The sequence below is a fragment of the Carlito syrichta genome, unplaced genomic scaffold (genome assembly GCF_000164805.1).
Source record: "Carlito syrichta isolate Samal-C Ts95f unplaced genomic scaffold, Tarsius_syrichta-2.0.1 Scaffold307755, whole genome shotgun sequence".
In the NCBI taxonomy this organism is placed as follows: Eukaryota; Metazoa; Chordata; class Mammalia; order Primates; family Tarsiidae; genus Carlito; species Carlito syrichta.
The window spans coordinates 393,561-407,575 of NW_007251851.1; the positions used below are offsets into that span (position 1 = coordinate 393,561).

The 14,015-nt window shown below is 40.1% G+C and overlaps 1 long non-coding RNA gene across 1 annotated transcript; it reads right to left on the reverse strand.

Moving 5' to 3' along the window:
- Window positions 1-7,465: 7,465 nt before the first annotated feature.
- LOC103266990 lies at window positions 7,466-8,930 on the reverse strand. Its single transcript, XR_504732.1, has 3 exons — window positions 8,839-8,930; window positions 8,616-8,661; window positions 7,466-7,708 (listed from the first exon to the last, which is right to left on the reverse strand). It is a non-coding gene; the product is annotated as an uncharacterized LOC103266990 (long non-coding RNA).
- Window positions 8,931-14,015: the final 5,085 nt, after the last annotated feature.

A 14,015-nucleotide genomic window follows, 5' to 3' on the forward strand; every position in this document is an offset into this window, starting at 1 on the left:
AGCTGAGTTTTTATATATTTATAAAGTTAGCATCAACTTAAAATAACATTTTATGAGAATTATACAACAAAATATACTATAATGAACCTCAGTTATGAAGCTAGATGTAAAATTGCAATTAATTTATTAGAAAACTGTATCAAGAAATGAACTAAAAGAATAATAACAGCAAACTCTTTAGATAGTGTCTACCATGTGTCAGGAACTGTTCTAAATGCTTTACAATATATTTTTTTCTTTTCTTTTTTTTTTGAGTTGGAGTCTCCCTCTGTCGCCCAGACTGGAGTGCAGTGGCTGCTCCCGGCCACCGCAGCCTCGACCTGCGGGGCTCCAGTGATCCTTCCACCTCAGCCTTCCAAGTAGCTGGAATTACAGGCACGCGCTACCATGCCTGGCTAATTTTTTGATTTACTGTAGAGATGAGGTCTCGCCAAGTTGCCCAGGCGGGTCTCGAACCCGTGGGCTCAGGCAATCCTCTCACCTCAGCCTCCCAAGGCACGGGATTACAGGCTGAGCCACTAAGCCTGGCTAGTGCTTTACAATATTATCTAATCTTCACAAAAATCCATTATTTAGATATATTATTATTATTATTCCCATTTTACAGATAGAGAAGAAATAAACTATAGTGTACTCCTTGCTTCAGAGCTGAGATGCGTAGATACAGTGAAGGAGTATGGAGAACAGCAACTCAGTGGTGGGGAGTGCTTTCTGCATATAAAAAAAAAGAGACCTGTACACGTATGTTTATTGCAGCTCTATTCACAATAGCAAAAACATGTAACCAACCATGCTGCCCATTGAACCAGGACTAGATTAATGAAAAATGTGGTACATATACACATTTTATTTTGAAATATTATGCTGCCACAAAGAAAGACAAACTTATGAACTTTGCAGCTACTTGGATGGATTTAGAGTCTATAACATTCAGTGATCTATCACAGAAACAAAGAACTGAGTACCACATGTTCTCACTCATAAGTGGACCCTGAACATTTACCATAATACTATAAGGAAGGGATTGGCAGTAGTGGAATACTGCCAGGGGGAGGGGAGACACAACATCTAGGGTACCTGATCTCAAACCAGGTGACATGGGGACCAAAGGGAGGCCCAAACTTTACCTGTATGATGACCACTTGTATACCTAATCCTGAATTGTACCCCACATCTTTAAAATAGCATTTAAAACACACAACACACGTGCATGCATACACACACACACACACACACACACACACACACACACACACACACACAGGTTGGATTGAAGGGTGAAGGAAGCCTAGTTTATGGCAGGGTAAGAGAACTCCTAAAGAGAGCTATGGTAAGCAGAATAATAGCCTCCCAAAGACGTCCTAGTACTAATGCTTGGAACCAATGAATATGTAAGGTTACTAGGCAAAGGGGTATTAAAGTTGCTTATCAGCTAACATTGAGATGGAGGAGATTATTTTGGATTATCTGGATGGGTCCAATGTCATCACAAAAGTCTTTGTAAGTGAAGGAAGGAGGCAGAGAAAAGAAGCAGAGAGATGGCTGAGTGAGAAGGACTTGGTCTGATGCTCTTGACTTTGAAAATGGAGGAAAGAGTCATGAATCAAAGAATGCTCATGGCCCCCGAAAGCCATAAAAGGCAATGAAACAGATCTTTCTAGAGCTCCCCGCAAAGGAAATGCAGCTCAGAACTATATTCATCTATTATTTCCTTTTCTCTCTCTCTCTCTCTTTGTTAAAAGCTTCTCTCTCTCTCTCTGAGAAATTTGAAAAATATAGAAAACTGGAAGTAGAAAATAATTATCCATGTATCCATCACTCAGAAACAATGACTCTTAACATTTTTACCTGTTTTTCTAGTCCTATTATTGATGTCCATCTTCTTTCAAAATATTACTAGTAATAAAAATAACTGATACCAATTGGGTCCCCTTTGACTGCCATCCTCATTTCATTTTTTAAACTCATTTCTCAGAAGCTAACTCTATTGAGGGCTAGTAGGTGTCTTTTCACTCTACTTTAGTACTATAATGCCTTGCTATTCATAATGTTGACCCCAGGCCGGCAGCACTGCCATCATCTGGGACTTGTTAGAAAGCAGAATTTCAAATCCCACCCAGACCTGCTGAATCAGAGTCTGCAGTTTAACAAGATCCCCAGGTGATTTGTATGCATGTTATGAGAAGCTTTGTATTATCATATATATAGGTATCCATAAATAATATATTCTATTATTATGTGTGTTATTTAAAGTTTATATATAGTCTCATACTGTATATATCTACAGCTAGCCTTTTTTTTCTCAGCAATTTGTTTTCAAGACCTAACAATGCTAATACATCTAGTATAATCCTTTTTAACTTGGTGAAGAAAATTCCCATTTGTGTTGCTGATAATGAGATCTGTTATTAAATGAATATGTTAGCACCTTTGATTTACTGCAATCAGGTACAAATAGGGATAGTCAGGGAGACTTAATATTCCCTACTTTAAAAAGTAATGTGCCTACTAATTTCACATCACAGTCACTGGGAGAATGTACTTCCCAAAGAAGAGCAATTACTGTTTATCACTGTAAAACTAATTGTTACATACCCAGAAAAAAATAATGTTTATAAAGTCTAGATGTCTCAGAGTCAATGGAAATGTTCAAAGCAAATTAAACTAGAAAGGATACTTTTACATTAACAGGGCTAATGTACAGCAGTTGTCCCGAGCCTTTTTGGTGTTAGGGACCAGTTTCATGGAAGACAATTTTTCCACAGACCCGGGTGGAGGAAATAGTTTCAGGATGATTCAAGCACATAACATTTATTGTGTACTTTACTTCTATTATTACTACATTGTAAGGTATAATGAAATAATTATACAACTTACCATTAAAAAAAGAGTTGCAGACAGAAGTAGAAAAAAAAATAATGGGTCAGCCACGCATGGGCTAAAATAAGTGTCAGATTCTGACTTAAAGCCTGCCACCAGATGCAGCTGTACGATTGAAGTATATCAACTCACTTGCCACTTATTGATAGGGCTTTGATATTAGTCTGCAAGTAATTGATTTATTATGGTCTCTGTGCAGTCAAACCTCAGTGCTAATGTTAATCTGTATCTGTAGCTGCTCCCCAGTGCTAATATCACCGCCTCAGCTCCACCTCAGATAATGAGGCATTATTTAGATTCTCATAAGGAGCATGCAGCATATACCCCTTACATGTGCAGTTCACAGTAGAGTTCATGCTCCTATGAGAATCTAATGCCCCCATGATCTGACAGAAGGCAGAGCTCGGACATTAATGTGAGAGATGGCGAGTGGCTATAAATACAGATGAAGCTTTGCTCACTGGCCACTCACTTCCTGCTGTGTGGCCTGGTTCCTAACCCACGGCCTGGAGGCTGGGGACCTCTGATATGAAGGGGCATTCACCCCAACTTGGATTGAGATTCATATTCTTTTGTTTTGTTTTGAGTTGGAGTCTCATTCTGTCACCCAGGCTGGAATGCAGTGGCATGATCATGGTTACCACAGACTTGATCTACTGGGCTTAGGCAATCCTTCTGATTCAGCCTTCCAAGTAGCTGGGACTACAGGTACATGCCACCATGCCTGGATAATTTTTTGATTTTTTTGTAGAGACGAGATCTCACCATGTTGCCCAGACTGGTCTCGAACTCTTGGACTCAGGTTATCATCCAGCTTCGGCCTCCCAAAGTGCTGGGAATATAGGCATGAGCCACTGCACCTGGCCCATGTTCTTAATATCTTTAGGAAACTAACCAGCAAACACTCTAAACTTTGATCTTTTGTGTGTGTGTGTTTAATTTAATTTAATTTTAATTTTAAAGATGTGGGGGTACAATTCAGCTTTGATCTTTATAAGACATCAATTGCTCCATACTATAGAACCCTTCTACTGACCAATATCTTCATTAACAAAGGCAATATTGGCTTTATTACAATTTTTATTAGCAAAACTAGCTCAAAGTACCTGACATATGGTAGAGACTTACTAGTTGAGGCAGTTGACAACTTAAAATATGTGGCCAACTTACTGGAAAGAAGGTAGGTGTTGGGTATCAAGAAGCCTGGAAATCTGGTACCTCTAATTATGTGGTGGCAAAATGTTGGCCAAGCAGTGTCTTGCTATACCTTCGAAAACAGAGACTGGAGCTTGGGAAATAGACAGAAAAGATTCAGGGTATTATAATATTGGTATTGTGTTGGCAGCTTCTTACTACTTTCTGTAAAACTTACAAGAGGGAAGTAGTCAGACTAGAATCAAGTCTGACTGCAAATAGAGAGGGCATTACTAAAAGAGGCCCTCTCTGACCAGAGTCTCACTCTTAGTTGAATAAAGGTCACTGACTCTGTGCCCCAAAGTAAAGAATTCGTAAGTGGTGGCTGTGAAGTAGAAGTCTAGGCTCAGGAGGAGAGATAACACATGCCATGGAAGGTTGTGAGCCTACTGGCAAAGAAGGGATGAAAGATCTACCTCACCCAAATTCGTTGTTTTAGATGGCCTCTAAGTAGCCACCATTAAATTAAAGGAAGAGGATGCAGTGGGCAGAGCCTAGAGGCCAATAAAAAATTCCACAGTTTTCAGACTTAAATCTATGTCTAGATAAGATCTGGGGAATGTGGTTATCTGTACATATAGAAGTCAAGAAGCAAATACACCAGAAGATCATTAAATTTTTGAGGAATCTGTATTGCCAGAAGAATTTTGGGCCTGGCCTATAACAAAAGCATGTGATTCTTTAATTCTCAAAATAATCTCTCCAAACCTGCAGAAGCAGAAAATGAGTAGCGGCCAAGGAGGATAATGGACAAGAAAGAAAATCCCAGAGCCAGGCACCACAGAATACAAAGTAGACATAAGACCCCCAGAGTCTTTTCTCTTACTGTTTGTAACTCAGTTTTAACCATGCAGATGATGGCAATATCCTAGTAGCACCTAGAAAGAACTGGGTTCTGAATGACTACAAGGAACAGAGTTGCCAGCAACTTGAAACATTGTTCATAGGGGAGAGAAGTTATTCTATTTTCATTAAAGCATTCTGGATTATGATTGAGTCTCTTTTTAATAGCAACCTGGCTAGATAAACAAATGAAATAACCCAAACTGGAATATTTATTCTTCCCTGCTAAAACTTCTCCTCCAGTAGACCGGAGAAAATGGCAGTTCTGTCCTTTTGCTGAGGTCAAAGTCCTTGGAGGCATTGTGTGTTTTAGCTCCTACCAGGCGCACGATATCTAACCAGGTATTGCGTTTGTGATATTGCTTGGTGCTTCCCAGAATTCCAGGCTGCACGTGCCTGAAGTGGGCCTGTGTACTTGTCCTAAAAATGCGAATACTCTTCAATACAAGACCACGAAGACATACCTGTGGTTGAACAGCATGGGTTTACTATTGTAGCTAGGAAGGACACTCACAATGTGTCCATGGGCATCTTAGTTAGAGTGTTACCAGAGAATTTGGCAAAAAAAAATCTCCTGAGGAAACTCCAGATTTATTGCTGCCAGCAAGGGGGCAGTTTATGATTGTCTACCTCAGTAATGGTATTAATAGGGAGTAAAGACAAGTATGAAGACAAAGCTGTAATTAGTAAAGAAGTAGATATCACTCATTTTAGCCAAGAGAGAGACATGTTTATGGATTGCACAATGGTCTTATTTTTATGACTTCAGAGTGACTTTGTCTAATGTTGGTGTTTGATGAGATTGTTTATATCCAACAGAACAATCTGGCTTAGCTGTGAGCATCATCAGCCCAGCTTGTGATGGCTTTGAAACCTAGTTCTGAGAGTCCAGGATATCAGGGGTTACTTTTAATTTTTTTATCAAATGGGTAACAGTGCCTTGTCACATGCCAGATTGTTCATAGGGGAGAAAATTAATTATATTTTCATTAAACCATTCTGGATTATGATTGGGTCTCTTTTTAATAGCAGCCTGGCTAGATAGACCAATGGAATAGGCAAAACCGAATATTTACCCTTCCCTGCTAAACATTCTCCTCCAGCTGGAGAAAATGGCTTCTCTTTGAGACTCCAGGTAAGGGAGAGGAGCTGTTTCTAACTCATTCTGTCAACCTCTGTTCCTCAGAGGTGTGCATCTTCAGCCTGCACTCCTGTCTGGCCTTTGTAACTCTTGCTTCTAAACTTACATTGACTCAGGGTGATTCAGAGCTGTCCTCAGAACCCAGAAAATGACTCTGCTTTGCTCGATTTACCTTCACTATTCCCATCTGTTTTTTGTTTTCTTTTTTCTTTCCGTGGAAAGGGATTGCCTTTCTCTGATCTAAGGAAATCGTCTCCTTGCTTTTGGGTACTCTAAATACATCGTGCCTCACTTATACAAAATACTTGTAGTTGAAGGTGTAGGTCTCAGTGTGAGCTCAAGCTACCAGCCTGAACTGGTCATAGCTGAGGGTCTTTCTGTACCTCCTTCTAGGCTTACATGTGGCACTACCTGACCTTCTCTCATCATCTTTGTGGTCCTTGGTTGTTGTCAATAATTTTCTAAGCATTCTCAAGGATATTCTAGGTAATGAACTTCTGGGTATCGTCTATTCTGTCTCAAAAGTGTCAACATTATAAAATGAGAGATCCGGCATGACTGGTTGACTTTCTTTGCCATATTTCAGCTTATCAGACTTGATTCAGAAGTAATAACCTGACCCTAATTTACTCTTCTGATCTTGGAGCAGAGCAAGATATAGGGGTTCCAAATACCTAGAAAACCTTTTTTTCTCATTAACCTTTATGGTCATAATGACCGAGCCATTATTTTTTGCAGGATAATCCCCTACCCACAACTGACTCTGTCCTATGTATAACTTTTACACTATCTTTATCTGCTGGCGCTGGGAAAGAGTCATTAGTGGGGAAGAATCTTTAATTTTCCTCTTCCCAAAACCCGTTAGCTCCCCAAAGTAGAAATTAATAACATTTAGACCTCTTGATGCTTCCTAACAGCTCCAAGTACAGATCGCCAAAGATAGGGGTTGCTTGCATTTAATGGAATCTCACTTAATATGTTCATAGTAGTTAACTGTGGTGGTTAAAGGAGGTTTTTCAAGGACCCTGAGCCATCTCTTAGAATGGATAGTATAGAGAAGCTGAGATATGGGTCATGTCCTGAATCATCTCAAGCTGGTATCCACCTCAGCAGCATCTACCTGTCAATGCACACATTCAAAAAGAGATTATGAGGATGAAGAAATTGCAGGGCAAGTCCTACATTCTTGTGGTATGTATAATAGTCTTGTCAGGTCACTAAGTAATAGGTAAATCAAAGGGCAGGAAGCACTCATAGGGACTTGGCAGAGAAGATAGTATCCTGAAACTCAGAGAAGATTCTGAGAAGATAGAAGGGGATTATGGGTACAAGGCCAAGGAAGGCCCCTCATTTTCTTGCTGTCAGCCTCACATTTCTCACAGACACGAAGACAAATCACATGACTGCAGGGTTAGTCATTTATTGACCATGTGGGGAACGGTTCCCCTGGGTATGGCAAAGAGAGTCAGAAATCCAGAAAACTTCAGATTCTTGGTGAGTTGATGCATCTCCTTAGGCAATCAGGGAAGATTCTGAAGATGCAGGGATGTGTGACTGTATGGAAATCAGATTATAGAACTTGTCACACGAGGACATGGGGACCAGGAAGGGAAGATGCTGGAGCCCAGGTCAGGAAATATTCACTCAGCTCTAAAAAACAGGGAAGAAGGGGGAACACAGAAAGTTATTAAGCATTCCCTGGATCAAACGAAGGATGAAGACAAATTTGACTAGAGAGAAAAATGGTGAAGAAATAGATCTCATGCTGTATTCTAACCTATATTATTTACCAGGATAGGTGAGGAAAGGCATTGAGTAAATGACTTTTGCTTTCATCCTAAAGGCCCCCCAGTTGAATCTATGAAAAAGAGAAGGGAAACAATAAAGGATCCTAGGTTTGTTTCTGTCACTTTTGGCATTAGAAGTTTTGAAGAATTTTGAATAATTAGAGAAATAATGGCAAACGCCATAGCTACCTCTTATTAAATGCTTACTTTATGAAAGTTGCTAAGATTTTCACATATGTTATCTGATTAAGGCCCCACAATAAATCTGAGGTAGGAAATAGATAAATAAACTTAGAATCTATTTCCCAGATTGGGGGGAAATGGGAAAGTCAGACAGTTCCATTCCCAGATTCGAAGTCAAGGATGTACAGAGGTCAAAGAAAGACATTTTTATTGTAACTCCCCTGGGAGACGGACCACTAACACTGAAACATATCTGAGTTGCATGCACCCTACTACTCTTTTTCCATTTCAAACTTTAAGTCTTAGTGATTTTCAGCATATCAATAGCTAAGCTCTTTTCCCAAGCGTTACATTCATACAGCAACTCTGTAAGATAGACATCACTCTTTCCTTTTTAATTGCTTAGATTATTTACTCAAAAGCTTGTGGTAAAACTGAGTTCTCTATTCAGGCCCTTCAACTCCAAATTTCAAGCTCTCCCCACAAGCTTCCTTATCAAATTATTTTATGGTAATCCTTGGGCGCAAACTTCTAATGCTTTTGGAAGGCAATGGACTCTGTCTCTACCAAGGTCAGAGTTCACCCACCTGGAGGCTTACTCCTTTCCCCCATCCTGGGCCTGGAGACAGTGATCTGTACAGGCAGAACAGAAGAAATTCAAATATCAACAGCAGTTTATTTTTCAAAGAGAAACCAGATGATTCTCCAAGTTAGGACAAAGGGGTCTGCTCTCAGGTATTTCCTTTCCTTGGATTACTCCCTTCTGTAACATGGGAATTTAGGAAGAAAAAGTCAGGTACTTCAACTTACCAACTTTGGTTAAGTCAATTATGTTTTCCTTAGTAATTCCATGTTTTTGGCAATATTTCACAAACTTTTCCTTGATTTCTGGGCTTATACCTTTTTTTCGGCCTGTGGAAAGAGTGACAGTAACTGCCATGTCCTGTGTATTGCTCATAGAGGCAAAAGAGGGGAACGGACTCTAGATGGATGGGGAAATGGATGGCACCAACTGGATGCTCAGACAGAAGTCCTAGGGGGTGATATATATCAAGTAGGATATTTTTCAAGTACAATGAGAAATCATAATCTTCCTATCACCAAGGCTAGGGGATTACCAGAGGAAAGCATCTGTCTTCATAGGGGGAGAGATGGTCCAAGATGAGATTGGGAAAACAACTTCGTATCCCTTCCCTCCCCACCCCAAGGTAAATGTCAGCATGAAAATACGCTACCAGAGAGTTCCATAATTTGGAATGTTTCACCATTTTTGGTATTCTTGACATAAAACATTATATACGTAGAATAGTTCATTTCAAGTATACTAACTACATTGTGTCCATCATCTGTAGAGAAAACAGAACACAGCTTAGAACTTCTTTGGTCCATAGGAAGCAGTTGAAACCTTTTATCTATTCTTTCCCACAAAACAAACTCAAGTGAACATCCTGGAAGAGACAGAGAGAGAAGATATTTGATGCCTTCCATTTTATCTCCTTGAATTTCATGAGGCAACTTCTAAGAAAAGGGTAGATTGACCACAAGGGGCGGAAAAATTTAGCCACAGCAGCAATTCCCCCTGGGACTGACACACCTCCCTCAGCATCTCTGTCAGTGATGTGTCTATGTTCTCTCTACAAGCCCTCCCAGCATTACATACCTGATGCTACATCCTGAGCAATGTGCTGTAGCTATGACCACTAGGCATCAGAACAACAAGAGGGATGCAGAAGCCATCCAGCTAATTTACTTTTCCTTTTCTGCCAATTCACTTCTGTTGCAGGAGGTATATATGACCAAATCACCTTCTTTATTGAATGGTATTATGTGCCAGGCATTGGCGTTTACACACAAGGTTCTCCCAACTTCAAAATAGTGACTCTTTGATGCCCCATTTTACTCCCTAAATAAGCATTGACTAGGAATTGATCTAGATCCTGACGATATAGGGCTTAGTAAATTCCTTGCAGTTGTAAGTAGAATTTAGAAAGACTTTTTTTGTGTACTAACAGTCAACAGTGCATAAATTTTTATCTTCTGTCTGATCACAAACCAAATACATTTCAGTACACTCTCCATTTTTGCTGCAAAACAAAGTGAATTGATACCTATAACTTGAGTTTCTGATTCCAATTAACTTTTGAACAATTTTTTTGTCCAATTGCCAAAGCCTTTGAAAATTTACATTATTTCACTTGATTTGATACTTTAAGAATGACTTAAATAGCTACTCCTATCACTATTACTACTACCACTAGTCCTACTGTTACTGTTATGCAACTACTTGTCTAAATCCTTGAACAAGGACAGATCCTTGTCTTGATCCTCCATGCCAGCCTCTCAAATAAATGCTTTGCAAATGTCACTTGACTTGGTCCTCACCAAAAAAAAAAAAAAAGAGGAAGAATTATCATCATCCCCTTTATCCATGAAAACATTGGAGTGAGCCAGGCCTAGTGGCTCAAGCCTGTAATCCCAGCACTTTAGAAGGCCAAGGTAAGAAGATTGCCTGAGTCCAGGGGTTCGAGACCAGCCCGTGCAACTTGGTGAACCCTCATCTCTATGTTAAATCAAAAAATTAGCATGGCTTGTGGTGCGTGCCTGTAGTTCCAGCTACTTGGAAGGTTGAGGCAGAAGGATCGCCTAAACCCAGCAGGTCGAGGCTGCAGTGGCTGGGAGTGTGCCACTGCACTCCAGCCTGGGCAACAGATTGAGACTCCAACTCAAAAATAAATAAATAAAGTAAAATAAAAATAGAAAACATTAGAGTGAAAAGAGATGACTATTCTTGGAAATACAACTAGTAAGATATAGATTCAAATTCAGGCTTTTGATTCCAAATTCTATGTTCTTAACCTATGTTATATTGTCACACTACTTATGACTCTGTTATCTTTCTATCTCCTATTTCCCCCACTCCCATTATATTTACTCCCATTACCAACTCTTATCTCTGAATCTTGATAATTCCCACATTCGTCAAGTCCAGGACCAGTGCCAACCCATTGGTGATTTTGGACACAGGCTCAGCATATGTGTGTACACAAGTTTGTATGTGTGTACTAGTGCAAGTGACTTAGCACTTGAAAACGCAAGCATGTGTGTCTTCAAGACCATACCTAGGCTTCCATTTCTCCTTTCCCAATAAAAAAGGCCACACTTACATTTTATGAAATTTGAAGGACAAAGAAGAGTTATCCAGGAAATCAATGTGTTCCATAAAAAGCCTCATGCTGCCATTTTCTTCTATCTTTTCCTTTCGTTCAGAAGCCAAGAGAATGGAATGCCAGTCTCCTGGAAACTGCAATAAATAAGTAAAATAATTGGGTAAAATAAGAGGAGAGGGGCTACCACATGGATATTTCTCTCCCTGAACTCTGGCCTGTGGGCCAGGACTCATAATGGTGATGTGATGATAGAATTAGAATTCAGGACATTTGACACCACACCTAGGGGTTCTTTCCACTGTCCCTCTAGGGAGTCTAAAGGTCATCAATCATTATCATTTTTAATATGGCACAACTGCTTTTATCCAAAATCAGAAACCATTCCTTCTGTTTATTATTTAAGAAACTCCTGCCTCATAGTAGGACCCACCTGGCTTCGGAATCCTGCAAACCACCCCCCAAAGTCAGATGTCATTACTCTGCATGACTCTACCTGTGACAGATCGAAGTTGCTTGTCACAACAGCATTGTTTTCATCCTTGTGGGCACAGACTAGGGTCAGTGCCAGACACAGCAACAGCAGCTTCATCTTGGTAGGGGGTAGCACTGCTTTCTCCACAGTCTTCAGGAATGAGTCTTTCTCTAGCAGCGGCTCCACTCCCCAGCTCCTCTGTCTTTATATCCATTCTGGGTCCAGTTTCATCCATGGTGCACTGGCTTTCCCCTCCCCCTCCATGAAATGGTCTTTCATGCACTAGTGTGAAGCCAAGGATTATTCCTGCCCTTTGAAAACTTGGCAATCCCATCTCTTTTTTAGATCTAGCCAGTGACCTCATATTTCTAGGAACATATTTTCAAGAAAAATAGCAGATGCTCTAAAGGACTGCCATTTGGAAACAGTTTAACTGTGGATCTGGTTTAAATCAGAAAGCCAACTGTATTTGGCAAGAATGAGTATAACTGGAGAATAGAATGTACAAAAATGTCCATTCCATCTCTCACACATTGTGTGGAATTAGGTGAGTTACTCAATTTTTATGAACCCCAGAATAAACTCTCTCTGCCAAAGATGACAGTACCTATCACAAAGCATTAAAATAGGGTCAAATAAAATAAAGGGTTTAAAGTATGGTGTCTGATACTCAGTCCATTTTCATTTCTTTTCCTTATTTAGGAAATTTCCTTATTAAGGAATTAAGGAATATCTCCTTATTGTCTGAACCCAACCACACATCAGTCTTCCCTCTTCCCACAACAAATGAACAAGCCTTTAATTACTATTTCTAAGTCTATACATGGGCCCATAAGAGAAAATAAGAAGTAAAGGGTATCATCCTTTCTTCCGAAGAACCTTCAATGGAGCTGGGGAAATGCTTCATATACTTTGTCAAAACTTAATTCTATAACACATGAAATGACCCAGCTGAGTGGAACCAAGTATAGACTATAATAAAGGGGATGATGCTGGGGAGGAGTCATCTTGAAGAAATTATGCAAACCTGGGCTTCATTCCTATGTCTGTCATTTTGAAGCCATGAGGACAGATTTTTAACCTCTCTGGGCCTTAGTTTCCATTTAATGGGGATCACCATACCTACCTAATAGATAGTTGTAGGGATGATGTATATAAAACCCTTAGTAGATTGTCTAGCACACATTGAGCAGGTGAGGACAGAGAATGCTTCCTGGGTCAGGTCGGACTTGTGGTAGGTGTTGAAAGTTAGGGAGCATATGGAGATTGGAGAGCATGTGGGAACAGCATTCTAGGTGAGAAGAATATGGTGAGATCGGATTCTGTGTTTCCAGTTGGGGTTCTTTAAAGTTATGGCTCATTTTTGCTTTTTGCTAATGGGCCCCTTCTGCATCCCCAAAACCAGAAAGAGGCTTGTGTCATAGGAAGAGCTGGGCACAAGGCAATGAAGCTAGGAACTGTGACATTCTGTCTGTGACCTGCTTAAAAAGTCATCCTAGCACTCTGTGTGATCTTTCCTGGTTTATGTTCAACTGATATTCAGTCACTGGTGTTTTGAAGCCTATGTGATTTCACTTCACCATCATAGGTGGCTGTGGGTTTTCCAGGCCCTAAGACAGAAGAACATAGCTTGACAAATGGTGGAAAGTCTGTGTATTTTATTCCCTCCATTGATTCTCTTCATGAGATAATGACTGCCTGCAAGTCACCAGGTTTGCAAAAAAACCTCACTCTTCCTGGGTCCTGATGCTGAAGGGAGAGTCAGCTCCCACTGCTGCATTCATCATCTCTATCCCATCCCATTGCCACTCCTAGTTCTGCACTCTTAGAGTAGAAAGAAAGAAAGAAAGAAAGAAAGAAAGAAAGAAAGAAAGAAAGAAAGAAAGAAAGAAAGAAGGAAGGAAGGAAGGAAGGAAGGAAGGAAGGAAGGAAGGAAGGAAGGAAGGAAGGAAGGAAGGAAGGAAGGAAGGAAAGAGAGTCATTCCAAGGTTGAGATGCCCAGGTACCCAAAAACCCAACAATCTTTTAAGAAAATGACATTGACAGCTGCACCCAAACTGCTATGCTAACAGTCTGCTTCTGTCTTTATTCCCTATGAGAAGCTAAAGTCCCTTCTGAAAGTAAGACATCTTTCTTGTTCAACTTTGTACCTGGCATAGCACCTGACAGAGAGTACCACTTTTGGAATGTTTGTACACCAACTCCTATCTTAAAAGCACTAGGGATTGTTGATATTAGAAGGAATCTTTGTCAATAGGAATTTACAAAAGTATCTTTTGTGTAGTGACACCCTAATTTATATTATTGGGCCACAGGAGTAGAGGGGGAGTATAGGACTGAAATCTATG